Here is a 13,332-nt window from a genome sequence, read left to right on the forward strand (position 1 = left end):
CGCTCCCCTCGCTCTACCAAAAGAGGAGTAGTAATGAAAGGAACCCCCCCTCCACTGCTATCCCCTAGGACGAAAAGGCAGAGGTTGACGCACAGCTGCGCCTAAAGATTTAGCAGCAGCTTTGGAGGTCTGCAACCTCTCAAGGCTCTCGTCAGACTTGCTGCTAAACAAATGAGAACCGTCAAAGGGCATGTTGAAAAGACGGGCCTGCACATCGGAGCAAAACCTGACTTGCGCAACCACGCAAACCTGCGTATCACGGTGCTCGCAGCCATGGACCAGCTAACACTATCAGCCGTGTCCAACCCGGACTGAAGGGATTCACACATGGCATCCTTGCCATCCTGGACAATAGCAAGAAACCCATCCCCTTCTTCCCCTTCGGGAATATGCTCAGCCGCCAGAGAGACAATTCCACAGAGTGTGTGAAAAGTTTGCCACGGTACAGGTGGAGTTGGCCGATTTCAGTGCCATACTCCCAGCTGAAAATACCTTGCGTGCCCATCCATCAAAGCGCTTGTCATCCCTATCAGGAAGGATGGTAGGGTACGCAGCCTGCCTCGATGTGGCCAGGGCTGCCTGACCCACCAAACTCTCAGGAGTGGGGTGAGTGGATAAGTAGTCGGGGTCGCTACTGGATGGGCGGTATTTCTTATTCAACAATGTGTTGACTGCCAGAAGAGTGTTTGGGGTCTGCCAAGTAGCAGCCATCCTCTTCTGTAATGCCATGTGAAAAGGCAACACTGGGTCAGTGGACGGACCCTGATCTAAAATATCAGTCAGGTCATCCTGATCGAATGGAGGGCCAGACCACCGTAGGTACTACGAAACTCTCGACATCAACCTCGTATAGGAGGATTCAGCATGTGCTCCAGGCTCTGGCCTACCAAACTCCATCTCAGGAGATGTGTCAAGGCCACTGGCATCATGTAAACTGATGCAGATCCTGTAACTGACTGTCCTCAGAAAAGACCATGTCAGTAGCTTCAGGTGTTTCACCGGGAGTATCAATAGGCTCCAAGCCCACATCAGACCTCCCCTCGTCCTCATAGTAGAGAAGGAATTAACTCCTTCCTAGATACAGGAGCAGACCTGGAGTCCAGAACAGGCCTCAGTCTTAGACAGAGCCTTTCACGGAAGATCCACAGCCACAGGGGCCTCCAATGGCAAATTCCAGCCGTTCAGCCCCGATGGCGTCGAAGGTGCCGACGGCTTCGGCATCGACAAGGGCGCTGAAGGCTCCGAGGCCCTGATCGAAGGCAAAGCCCCATCAGCTGTACTCTATTGACACAGAGTCAGACTTCGATGGTTTTGTTGGGGACGAAGACTGCGATCTAGACCGTCTCAGGCATCTACCAGAGCCTTGTCCGAACGGGACCTCGGCGGTTCCTGATGTTTATCGTGCCGACTGCCCAGGCCTGAGGGCGCGCGAGCGTCAGACCAACCCTGTTCCCTGCCGGATTCAACTGAAGGCGCGGACGGAACAGTGCCCTGAGAATGAAAAATCTCCACATTTTCTCCCTGAATGCCTCCCATTCCTCCGGGGTAGAGGGTTTAGTGGGATAAGCCACTTTCCTTGCGGAGCCATCATCCGACGAGGTCAGGGACAGCGAACGGTCACGCCACTTCCGGGAGTGCCTCAACGAGGACGAGTGGCGGGAACCACTCCGGGAACTAGATCCCCCTGGACTACCTCCTATGGGGGTGGGGGGGTTCACCCCCTCGAGTCGTTGGTGGAAAGACCAGTAGTCTTTTTGGATTTTCGGGGTTTAGCCACCCGACCTACCTGCAATTTCCTCTTACGCTCCCAAAAGCCCTTGGCAGTCAACAACTGGCACTTCGAGCTGTAGTCCGTATCGTATCTCTCGCCTAGACACCACAAGCAGATACGGTGCAGATCTGTGATGGACATTTTGAAGCCAGACAGTGGGGTAGAAGAATACATTATCGAAGTAGAGAACACGAGGTGCGCCGACTTCTCAAAGCAAACACGTTTGTAGAAATAACTGAACTGAGGCTACGGGTGCTGTGCGTGCTACTTATAACATCCGATGACATCGACCCTACTATTACGCTCACCTGGTATCCGCAGGGGCGCCACACGATACTGGATGGAGGTCTAAGCGCTATCCCGGACCCCTCTCTGCTTGGTTATGTGCCAGACGTTGGGTAGCGCCTTAGGTTGTTGTGCGTCAAACTCTCCGTCCTGTTTCTCTGTGCAGGGGCGCGTGGTTGGTGCGGGAGTTCCATGGACCTCGTTGCTTCACTGGTCCGTGTGCCCTTATGTCTGGTCCAGACCGGCTGTGGCTCCAGATGAGTTATAATGTCTTTTCCGTCTTTATTCCGTCTCTTTCTTTCACTCCATTTTTGCTGTCTTCTCAGCGTCTTGCTTCACTACGCTGTTCCCTAACAATGTCTTTTGTTTTCACAGGGATGGTTACGATTTCTGAGTTGCCGCGCCGATGGCGAAGACCACGGTGAGTTATTGATGTGTGGGGCGCTGCACTGTTTATTGGTGTTAATTGCTAAACTTGTGTTCTCTTCTCTTCTTTGTACAGGTTGCAGTGATGTTCCGGAGTGATGAGCGATCGAATCGCTGCTTGTCCAGGTAAGTGCTTTGTTAATGCTGACCTTGTTCCTTCTCCCTTGCAGGTTGCGGTGAAACCCGAAGATGGGTGAGGTAAGAGAAGCACAGGGTGCTGCCAGGACTCGCTGGTTGCCCAGGTAAGAATTCTTATTAATGCTGCCTTTATTTCTTTACCTTCGCAGGTTGCGGCAAACTCCGGAGATGGGCGAGGTAAGCGAAGCGCAGGATGGCTTCAAGGCCAGTTACTCCCCAGATAAGTGTTCTTGCTCGCTAATGCTGTTCTTGTTCTTCCAGGTTATTAATGGAATCCGGATCTAGGGCTTCAGGATCGGGCCGCCGGAGAAGCAGATGAGCAAGAGCTGAACACGGTGAGCGTTACGCTGCAGGAATGCAGAATAACGCAAAGCGTGTTCTGCTGTTTGGGTGTGGTTTAAATAGCCCTGGTAAAGTAGTTCCAGACCAAGTAGTTCCAGGTCCAACCACACCCAAAACACTAGACCGCATGGCTTGGTTCTAAAGAAATGAGCTGTGTAATAGGCCTCCATCTTGGATTAAGGTCCAAAACTAGTATTACTTTATTCCTGATGATGAGCCTGGTGCCAAAGGCAACAGGACTTACTCCATGTAGGTTTCTGATGGAGTTTCAAGGCCCTTGGGGCCAGCGTGAAGGGCTTTAGCCCCACTGCTGCCAGGGGGCTGTTATACTTATACCTAAGGGGGTCAGGGGCATGGATCATGACACCGACGCCATCGACGGAGGACCCCCTCTTACGAAAAATATCCGAAGCAGCGCAGCTGTGGACATTACATGTCAAAGATGTGGAATATGTTGGAGGACAATCCATTCATATTATGCATACATAACTACAAGAAAATACCCCAGAACCTGAGGGGCTTAACTTGCTGGAACAGCCATTGAACGACAGCCCATCCCATCTGCACGCCTTACGCATTCTGCTGTTGTAGGCAGAAGTGACTGGTAAATGTGTGAGGCACTGCCCATGTACCCACCTGGTAAACATCTTTAATTGGCACTCCCTACCAGAGAGCCGCTGAGGCGACTGTGGCCCATGTAGAATGTGTCCTAGCTGCAGTTTGTAGTGGCCTGTTGGCCTTTGCGTAGCACAAAAAAGTGGAGGAAATCCACCTTGCAGTGCCTCGTTTTGTGATGGCCTTCCCCTTGTTTGAGGGGCCAAAGGCGACAAAGAGCCGTTTTGTTGCTCTAAATGATTTTGTCGGTCCAGATAATATTTTAACAGCCTTTTTACATCCAGGGAGTGTAGAACTTTCTGTGCTGGGGATGTGGTGTTCTGAAAGAATGCAGGCAGGGTGGCATTTTTGTGAAATTCCGATAGCACTCTTATGACGTGAGGATTGGTGGAAATCATTACCTTGTCCTTGGTGAATCAGAGATGAAGGCTCCACTACTAAAGCTTGCAGCTCGGAGACTCGTCTGGAGGATGTAATGGGGATTAAGAATGCCACTTTTCAGGGCACAAACGTGATGTGTGTCATCGATAGAGGTTCAAAAAGGGTTTTCATGAGAACGGCCAGGACCAGATTTAGGCTCCATACCGGTGAATTCAGAGGAAAAGTACGAAAAAGTCCCTTTAGGAAGTGTTTCAGCAGCATGTCTCTTGGGGCAATTCTCTTTTACTTATGAATCTGGAGATTGCAGCTAAGTGAACTTTTCGGCATCATGAAGAGCCCTGCTGTTAGTTTGAGGGAGCCTGGGTCGTGATGTAGAATCACCCCATCATTCTGCGATAGGAGATTGGCGTGAGATCCTAGATGGATTGGATTGAAGCAGGTTGGAGAACCAGGTTTGTCTGGGCCAATATGGTGCCACCAGAATTATCTTGCAATGATATTTGTGTATCATCTGAATCGTTGCCAGTCCATGGGAACGTGAATGTGTCCCCTTGAGAGCTGGGATGTGGAATCCTGCTCGCAAATTTCTTGCACTGCTTGTTGCCCTGTGTGGCAAAGCCGTCTAGAGGAGGATGACCCCATATTAAATAAGATTCTGGATACTTGGTTGTTGTGCAGTTGGCATTCGTGAGACTGCAATGAGTCCCCGCTGAGGGTGTCAGCTTGTTTGTGGTGTATCCCCGGAAGGTGGAAGACTTGCAACAGAATGTTGTGAATTGCCCAGTGCCAAATGTTCTGTGCTTCTTGAGACAGGGTGTTTGACCGTGTTCCACCTTGTTTGCGCAGATAGAACATTGTGGTGGTGTTGCCCATGAGGACTGGCACTACTGAATTCCTAATTATAGGGAGGAAAGAATTTAGGGCCCAAAGTACTGGCCATAGTTCTAGGACATTTATGTGGAGGATGGATTCTTCAGGAGACCAGAGACCTTTGACTTGGTGCGCTCCCCACCCCACTAAGGAAGTGTCGGTCATGATCGTGAGATGGTAATTGGGTTCCACAAAGGGCATCCCTTTCAAGAGGTTATCGTGGACTGTCCACCATTTTAGTGAGTTTGAGAGAGTCCAAGTGATGGTAATTTTGTCTGACCAGCACCCGGGGGTTTGGGCCCATCTGGTAGCTAGAAATCTTTGTACTGGCTGCATGTTTAGGCTGCAATCGGTTATTAGTGGAATGCCGGACGACATGGTCTCTTCCCTAGTAGAGCCATGTATTTCTGCACCTCGATTGTTCCGAGTGAAGGAATTTGTCTGGGTTATTAAGACTTTGATCCATGAGAAATTGAGCACAGAGGAACACCAAACTTTTTGAAGGAACCGTGCAAGATGGGAGTAGTTTCTTACCTGTAACTACATTTCTCCAGCTGTTAGGCAGAAACCTGAGCAGTTCCCTCTGTGCAGGACCACTGCAAAAGATTTAGGACTACAGGTGTTTGGCAGTAAACCCACGTGGTAGCAGTCTGTACCACAAAGATTAACTTGTAGCTGTGGCCGAGCAGTCAGACTTCTCTCAAGAAGAGTTAGGCAGTATACAGAGTATATACAATAGGTCAAAAGAACACAATAGAACAAGTAAACACTGATCAGAACTTGGTGTAAGAGAGATATAATTATTTATTTAAAACCACATCTAGAAAAACACACAGGCACTAATAGTAAGCAATCCAAAAACACGGTCACTAAAAGATATACACTCCTTTAAAAGAATATCAGACAAGTCTTATGTAAAGCCCCACTTATTTTTAGACATCGGTGAGCGCTTAACATAGAAAGCACTCTAATAATTTGTTTTTAAAAATGAGAGAAAAGCACAGAATAAGTTGAAACAGATCCCAACACTTTTTCACAAACAGAACAAGAGGGGAAGGCAAAGTAACACTGAGTTTAGAGTCAGTAGGCTGGATCCGCTTTAAGAGGATCAAAACGAAATGTATCCAAGGTCACACGGTTGCAGTGCACAAAAGTCTTGTAACGGTTCAAAAAGGAGTTGGACCTAAGAAAGGGACCAGTTAGAGGGTCCAGGCGGCCAGCCCAGTCCAGAAGGTTAAGGGATTATTACCTTGTAGCAATCTTTGGAAAGGGAGCACTGGCGGACACGGTACCTTAAGGTGGTGAGAAGACTCCAGCGGGGGCAGTTGTTCCTGGCAGCGGATGCAAGTCGGTTCTTCGTCCGGGGGAAGAGAAGATCTCGTTGGGGAGGAAGAGAGGAGTCCGTTGCACTGCCAGGGAAGAAACCAGCCGCGGAGTTTCTCGGGTAAAAGAAGCGGTCCATTGATTCGTGGTCCAGTGGTAAGTGGCTATCCGGTTACCGGGGTGCTTGGCACGGGCAATTCGACCACAAGCCGGTCTAGGGTGTGAATAGAAGGTAAACTGGTTGTGCCCACCAGTCAGGGGAAGAAGCCTCTCCAGCCAGGAGATCTTCTCTGTCGTCGGAAGTGGCGAGTCGGTTCCGCAGGGCTCCACCTGTGGTGTCGTCGTGGTAGGTCGGCTCAGCTTCTCCCTCGTCAGATTCTCAGGTCCTGTGGCGACTTCTGAAGTTCCAGTCCCCAAAGCCCTGCTTTTATGCAGCATACCCCCATTCACTCAGCCTAGCTGTCAGTCAAACATGCTAAGTGGTGAGCCGGCCGGCTCACCACTTGGGCCAATCACACAAGAGTGCGACTTGAGTTACCAAGGTAACTCCGTCCAGGGTGCCTAAACCCCCTCCGACACCCCCTGTGGTACCCAGACAGAGTAGCACCACTTTTGGAGGCTTCTGTGGAGAAGCCTGCCGAAAAGTGGAACAAAGGGCTCGACTTGGGTTGGAGGAGAACACAAACGCCATTTTAGAATAGAGTCCTGGCAAAAAATACCAATGGCGAATTAATATTAATTAAATAAACCGGCGGTATGTTCGAGGCTATGAGAATTAAATAATTAAAGTTGGTAGCCTCGAATAATGGGAAAATCCCATAGGGATATATTCGCGGTCGAATATAAAAAGTAGTATCCACTGCCACCAGCCAAATCTCGATCAGGGGGGACGGAGACGTGCCCCCTCGACTTACAGACCCCGGGGCAATCGAATTGCCCCGACCAGTACGTCCACAATACGATGGTTTCTACTGGTTTCTGTTAATAATTTGGGACTAGTAAAGCCAATGGTGACTTTACATGCCCTGGGAGACAGTAGTCAGTCCCAGGGTATGGAGTCTATGGTGTGGTGTCACTATGACGCCCCTGTGTCACTGCACGGAGGGTGCTGTGTAACACACAGTAAAAACACACGAGACCCTATGGAATAAAGGTCCCCATAGCCAATAAAACACATTAACAGTCAAATGAACACCATAAATCATGTCCAAGAGTGGGAGAAAAAGAGTCTCACTCTTGGCAGGAGAAAAGAACAAACTCCAGAAATCCAGCAAAGCTGCTGGGGGACTCACTAGGTTAGGAAATTCAGCCTAAAGAGAGAATTCTCCCTAACACCAGCGTTATCTTTCATGGATTCACATGCTTAGAATATTCCCCGTCGTCAGGCTGGGAACCCTCGGTATATTTATTAAGATGTTTTCCATAGGTCCTATCTATGTCATTTTGGGCTGCTTACGCATGACCCAATAGGATGTACACCCCGCCCCCGCGGCTCCCTTCAGATTTTAACCCCCAAAGTAGTAGTGGCATATAAAGTTTGCATTCAGGGGAGGCCGATGGGTGCATGTGAATCCATGAAAGATACCAACGCTGGACAAATGGAGTTACAGGTAAGAAACTACTCCCTTCTCCAGGATTGGATCTTTCATGGATTCACATGCTTAGAATAGATTATATAGCAGTACTCCTAATTTGGAGGTGTGCAATACAAACCAATATTATCAGAGCCGCACATGCAGTTAGCAATGCAATACCCCCAATCATGGTACATTGACAGTAGTCCCAATCATGGTATATTAACAAGATAATAGACCCCTCTGTGGGGCTTACCTTACTTAAACAGATGTTGCAGGACTGCTCGTCCCATCTGCACATCCGCTTCATGCTGTTGCTCTAGGCAATAATGCTGAGTAAAAGTATGCAGCACTGACCAGGATACCGCTTGACAGATGTCCACCAGTGGGATTCCAGACCACAATGCCGCCAAAGACTAGGTGGATCTTGTTGAATGAGCCTTCGGACGTCCCTCCAGAGGCTTCCCTGAGTGACAGAAGGCAATAGTCGACTACACCCAGCGGGCTAGTCCTTGTTTCGATATCGGTCTTTCCTTCAGCGAAGGCCCATAAGCCACAAGCAGTTGTCTCGTACACCTAAACTCTTCAGTACGACTGAGGTAAAACTTTAGAGCTCTTTTGACATCCAACGTGTGGAGAGCTTTTTCCGTGAAAGAAGAGGCTGTCACGAAGAATGTTGGAAACACAATTGAAGAATGCTTGTGGAATGTAGTTGGAACTTTTGGTATGAAATGAGGATTGGTTGCCAATACCACTTTGTCCTTGAAAAACCGCAAGTATGGGGGATCAATGACCAGTGCTTGCAGTTCCGAAATTCTTCTTGCTGAAGTAACAGCCACTACACAAAGGCCATTTTCCACGACAAAAACTTAAACAATGACAACGCCATAAGCTCAAAAGAAGCCTTCATTAGTGCCGACAGTATCAGGTTGAGACTCCAGTTGGGAGGAAACTTTTTGGCTGGATGGAAAGTCCGAAATAAGCCTCTCAGGAAATGCTTAACCAGTCGATCGCTGAAAAACAGAGTAGAATGTCTTTTACGAGTAAACCTTGAAATGACTGCCAAATGAACCTTTATAGAGGAGAAAGATAACCCTCTTTCCGCTAAGTGTAGCAAATAAAGAATCTGTCCTGACACAATGTTTAGAATATCCATACCCGGTTGATCCCTGCACACCACAGAGGATCTTTTCCACTTGCATGCATATGAAGTGTTCGTGGACAGAGCTTGCGCTGCCTGTAAAATTCCTCGACACTCCGAGGAAATGTTCAGGGCCCCAAACTCAGAGAAATCAGGAGCCAGGCTGTCAGGTTCCTGCAGAGGCATCCTTCTCGTCAGATTGTCCGAGAGCTGCCACCACTGAAGTTCTCGTAGAAGCTCGCTGCTGATGCTCAACTTGTTGGACCACAAGCCGCGACTTTGGGACCACCGGTCTGCCAGAAATTCCTGTACTGGTCTCGTGACGAAGCGACAGTTGTTCACCAAGGAGATACGACGCCATGGTCCCTAGTAGTGACATGTATTTTCTGACTGACACTCTTGTGCCAGTTTTCCACTCCTTTGCTTTTTGTTTGAGTTTTTTAACTCTCTCTAAGGACGGCTTCACTAGCCCTGATTGAGTTCGGAATTCCGCGCCCAGAAATAAAAACGTCTTGAGGGAGCCAAGGAGGATTTCTCGAAGTTGATTGCAAAGCCTAACCGCTGTAGAAGTTTCATGGTGGCCTCTAGGCTTGCTTGTGTTATTCTCGGCGACGAGCCCCTTACCAGCCAATCGTCCAAGTTAGGGTAAACATGATGACGACCTCTTCGTAGCCATGCTGCCACAGGAGCCAAGCATTTTGTGAACGTCCTGGGAGATGACTTTAGTCCGAATGGGAGTACTTTGAATTGGTAATGACTGATCGACTACGAACCTTAGAAACTTTGTGTCGTCGACGCATGGGTATGTGGAAGTATGCATCTTGTAGGTCTAACGATGCCAGAAAATCTCCCGGCTGTATGGATCGGAGGACCTCCTGAAGCTTAAGCATTTTGAACTTCAGGCTTTTCAGAGTCTTGTTGAGATCCCGAAGGTCCAGAATGGGTCGCCACTTGCCGTTGGGTTTCTTGACCACGAAGTAACGGGAGTGAACTCCCTGACCACTCTCAGCCACCAGAACAAATTCTATAGCCCCTTTTTGCAGCATAAGCACCACTTCCTGTTGTAATATGTGAACATGGGGTTGCGCTGAATACACAGGTGGAATTTGTGATGGGGCCTTCTTGAACTGCAAAGAGTGGCCTAGTCTTACCGTGCCCAACGCCCAACGGTCTGATGTTATCCTTTCCCACTCGTCGATGCAACGGGACACTGCCTCCCAGGACATCCAGAAGCTCGTCATTGTTGGGACTTTGACTGCTTGCTTTTTGTGGACGACCAATATCCTCCTCTTCTCCTCGAAGTCGGGTAGCCTCGGCCTCTTCGCGTTGCTTGGACAGCACGCCTATAGCCTTGGGAGGAGTATGATGGCCTGCTGAAACTCCGGTCTCTGGATGCGGTAAATCGAGAATTCCCTGATGCTCTGCGGAAGGGGCGAAAAGACCGAAATTCTCTCCTGCTTTGTAGGGCTCCTAGCGAACTTGCCATGTCCGTATCTTCTTTCATACCTTTAGGGCCTCGTCCACCTTCTCCCCGAACAACTGCTCACCCTCACATGGCATATCGAGCACCTTATACTGGACCTCCGGTCTAAAGTTAGTACATTTCAGCCAGGCTTGCCTTCTCAAAACCACTCTGTTTATTTGCTTGAACCCAGATTCCGCCAAGTCCACGGCGATGTTGATCGAGTGGTTTGACGCCTCTTCCCCCTCACGGACCCGCAACATGGCCGATTTTCTGTGCTCCTCAGGGAGGTGCTCCAGGATTGGGGCCAAATGATGCCACATCTCCCGGTCGTACCTTGCCATGATAACCAGCAAGTTAGCTGCCTTAACCGTCGTTGCTCCTACCGACAAAACCATCTTACCAAAAGCATCTTGTCTTCTAGCCTCATTGTCCGGAGGTGTTGTACACTTATGCTGCGATCTGGATTTTCTAGCAGCTGCTGCCGACACTACCGACTCCGGGGAGGGCTGTGCAGTCAGACATTTAGGAGTAGAGTCTGGGGCCTTGAACATCTTTTCTAATCTGGCCTTGATTGCTGGTTCCAAAAATGGATGGTGCATAGTTTGCAGGCCTTCCTGCCAGACGTGGTCTAGAATGGGAACGGAAAAGACTGATTTCCTCCTCTTCCCCATATGGTCGAATAAGAAGCACTCCTTTTCTTCAGGGGTCAGACCAAATTCAATACATGCTTTGCCCATCATCGCATGAAAAGAGCCGATGTCATCTGGCAGCGACAGCTGAGCCGGGCTTCTTGGCGCTTCCACTTCTGCCTCCGACTCCCATGTAGGATCTCTCGAAGGGGACGATGAAAAATCCAAAAAAGAGTCTCTAGGCCCTTGTTCTGACTCTGAATCTTGCAATTCCCCTTCTTTCGGGTGTGAACGAGGAGGCTCCTCGCTAACTGGACGGGAGGTTGGCATTCTCGTCGTCAACCGCGGAGAGGGACCTAGTTCGTCGTCGGCTGGCATCGCCGGTATCCCTGTAGGTGCACTTGCGGTGGGTAGCCTTGCATCCAATTGGCTCAGAAGAGACTGTAGCGTGGTCAACACCTGTAAGGATAATAGTGACGGAGGGTTTAACAAAGACGATGCAATAGGGACACTTTGCCCTCCCGAAAACGTTGACGGGCCAACACCCTGCAATCCCACATCCGCTGGACCAACAATTTGTTCACGCTCTTCCTCCACTGATGATCTCAAGAAAGCTGCCTCCTGCTGCAATAGGGTCTCTGGCAAAACCGCCTCCAGTTGCAAAGCCCTTGGGGGATCCACCGTTGACGGCAATGTGGACGCCCTTTCAATCGTCGATGCTGGAGTCGAAGCCCCTGCAGGTATTGCCTGCGCTGTTGGTAACGATCCCATCAATGACAGAACCCCGGTCGACGATGGAGGAGGCTGTGACGCAGGTTCCTTAGGCGATCTGCCTTTTTTGAGCTGGGCCTCCGTTTCGTCGAGTCTCTACTCGAGGAACACCTGTGATGGACTCCTGAGGAGGAGGTCTTTAAGGGATCTTTTCCTTTTTTTTGACGAAGATGAAGACTCTCCCCCCCCCCCTTGATGGCGATGTTGTCCATGTTTCAAAGAGGATTCTTTCGCCAGGTGTTTCTCTGAGGAACGCTTCTCCGTAGAACGTGGGTTCTTCGCCAGAGGCTCTGCAGACACCGACCGGCGATGGACTACCGACGATTTAGGCCTCGATACTAGACTGTGCCAATCCTAACTCCGATGAAGGGTAGGTCCCTTCATTTAGCCACATCACCAGATGCCTATTCCGATCTTTCAACGTCTTCTGTGAGAAACCCTTACAAATCTCACAACTGTCCGCAGAGTGATGCGGGTGTAGACAGTACAGGCAATCCATGTGCCCATCTCCTTCATAGACTTTCTTCAGTCCGCCCGTGGCACACGGGCAGAACAACGCCTTTCCAGACATTGTAAAAGGAAGACTTGTAAGAGTAGAATTCAACCTTGTACAGAGTAGAAAAAACACAAAGTGCTCCCGCTACTTTGGAGACGGTTGACATCTGAAGGAGGCCGCGGGGGCGGGGCTATTTATATCCTACATCCTATTGGGTCATGCGTAAGCAGCCCAAAACGACGTAGATCGGACACAACACACAAGTGTCGAAATTATTTCCTATGGAAAACGTCTTAATAAATATTGTTGGAGAAGAGCTTCCGTTTGTCTCAGAGAAACCGTAGTTTGCTGATGTGTTGGACCTCGAACCAACCAGTCTTGTTTGGAAGACATGGTGGCACGGTTTACTGAGAAAAGCTGGCATTTTGTGAACGCCCTGCGGGCTGATTTGAATCTGAATAGAAGTACTCGAAATTGATAGTGACTTTCGCCGATCTTCAATCTGAGATACTTTCAGTCTCTTGCATGTGTCGGGATGTGAAAGTACGCATCTTTGAGGTCAAACGCTGCTAGATATTCGTGGGGCTGTACGGCCATTTATTATGTCTTGCAGTGTGACCATCTTTAACTTTTGCTTTTTGATGTTTTTGTTCCATCCTGGATTTGCTAAAGTTGAATGCCACTTCTCGGCCGGTTTCTTGACAACACAGTATCTGGAGTACACTCCTTTTCCCTTGGCAGAAATTATAAGTTAGTTACTCACTGTAGTGACGAACGTACCCTTAGTCCTTAGTCCCCTTTCCTCCATACTGCATGGGCGTCCCTTCCAAGGGACAGGAGACGGAACCTTTTTCACCTGAAAAAAACCTTCCCGTTTAAATTGAGAGGTGTGCGGGGTTGCGGCCCTGGGAGCATGAGCTGCCCTGACTGCCCTCCCGCACCACACGTCACTCCCCATAGACGCGTCGACAATATATTAATATTGCCTAATGACACCAATATTATTAGGGGAGGAGAGGGTGGGACGTATGGAGGAAAGGGGACTAAGCACCAACAGTACATTAGTCACTACGGTGAGCAACTTATAATTACTCTTACGTCCTGT

The 13,332-nt window shown here is 49.3% G+C and overlaps 1 protein-coding gene across 6 annotated transcripts in view; it reads right to left on the reverse strand.

The window, feature by feature from the left end:
* Positions 1-13,332, reverse strand: part of DGCR2 (DiGeorge syndrome critical region gene 2) — a 1,169,540-nt gene that overhangs the window by 566,982 nt on the left and 589,226 nt on the right. The window lies entirely within an intron of this gene.

The sequence above is a fragment of the Ambystoma mexicanum genome, chromosome 10 (assembly GCF_040938575.1).
Source record: "Ambystoma mexicanum isolate Mex_15411 chromosome 10, UKY_AmexF1_1, whole genome shotgun sequence".
Lineage (NCBI taxonomy): Eukaryota > Metazoa > Chordata > Amphibia > Caudata > Ambystomatidae > Ambystoma > Ambystoma mexicanum.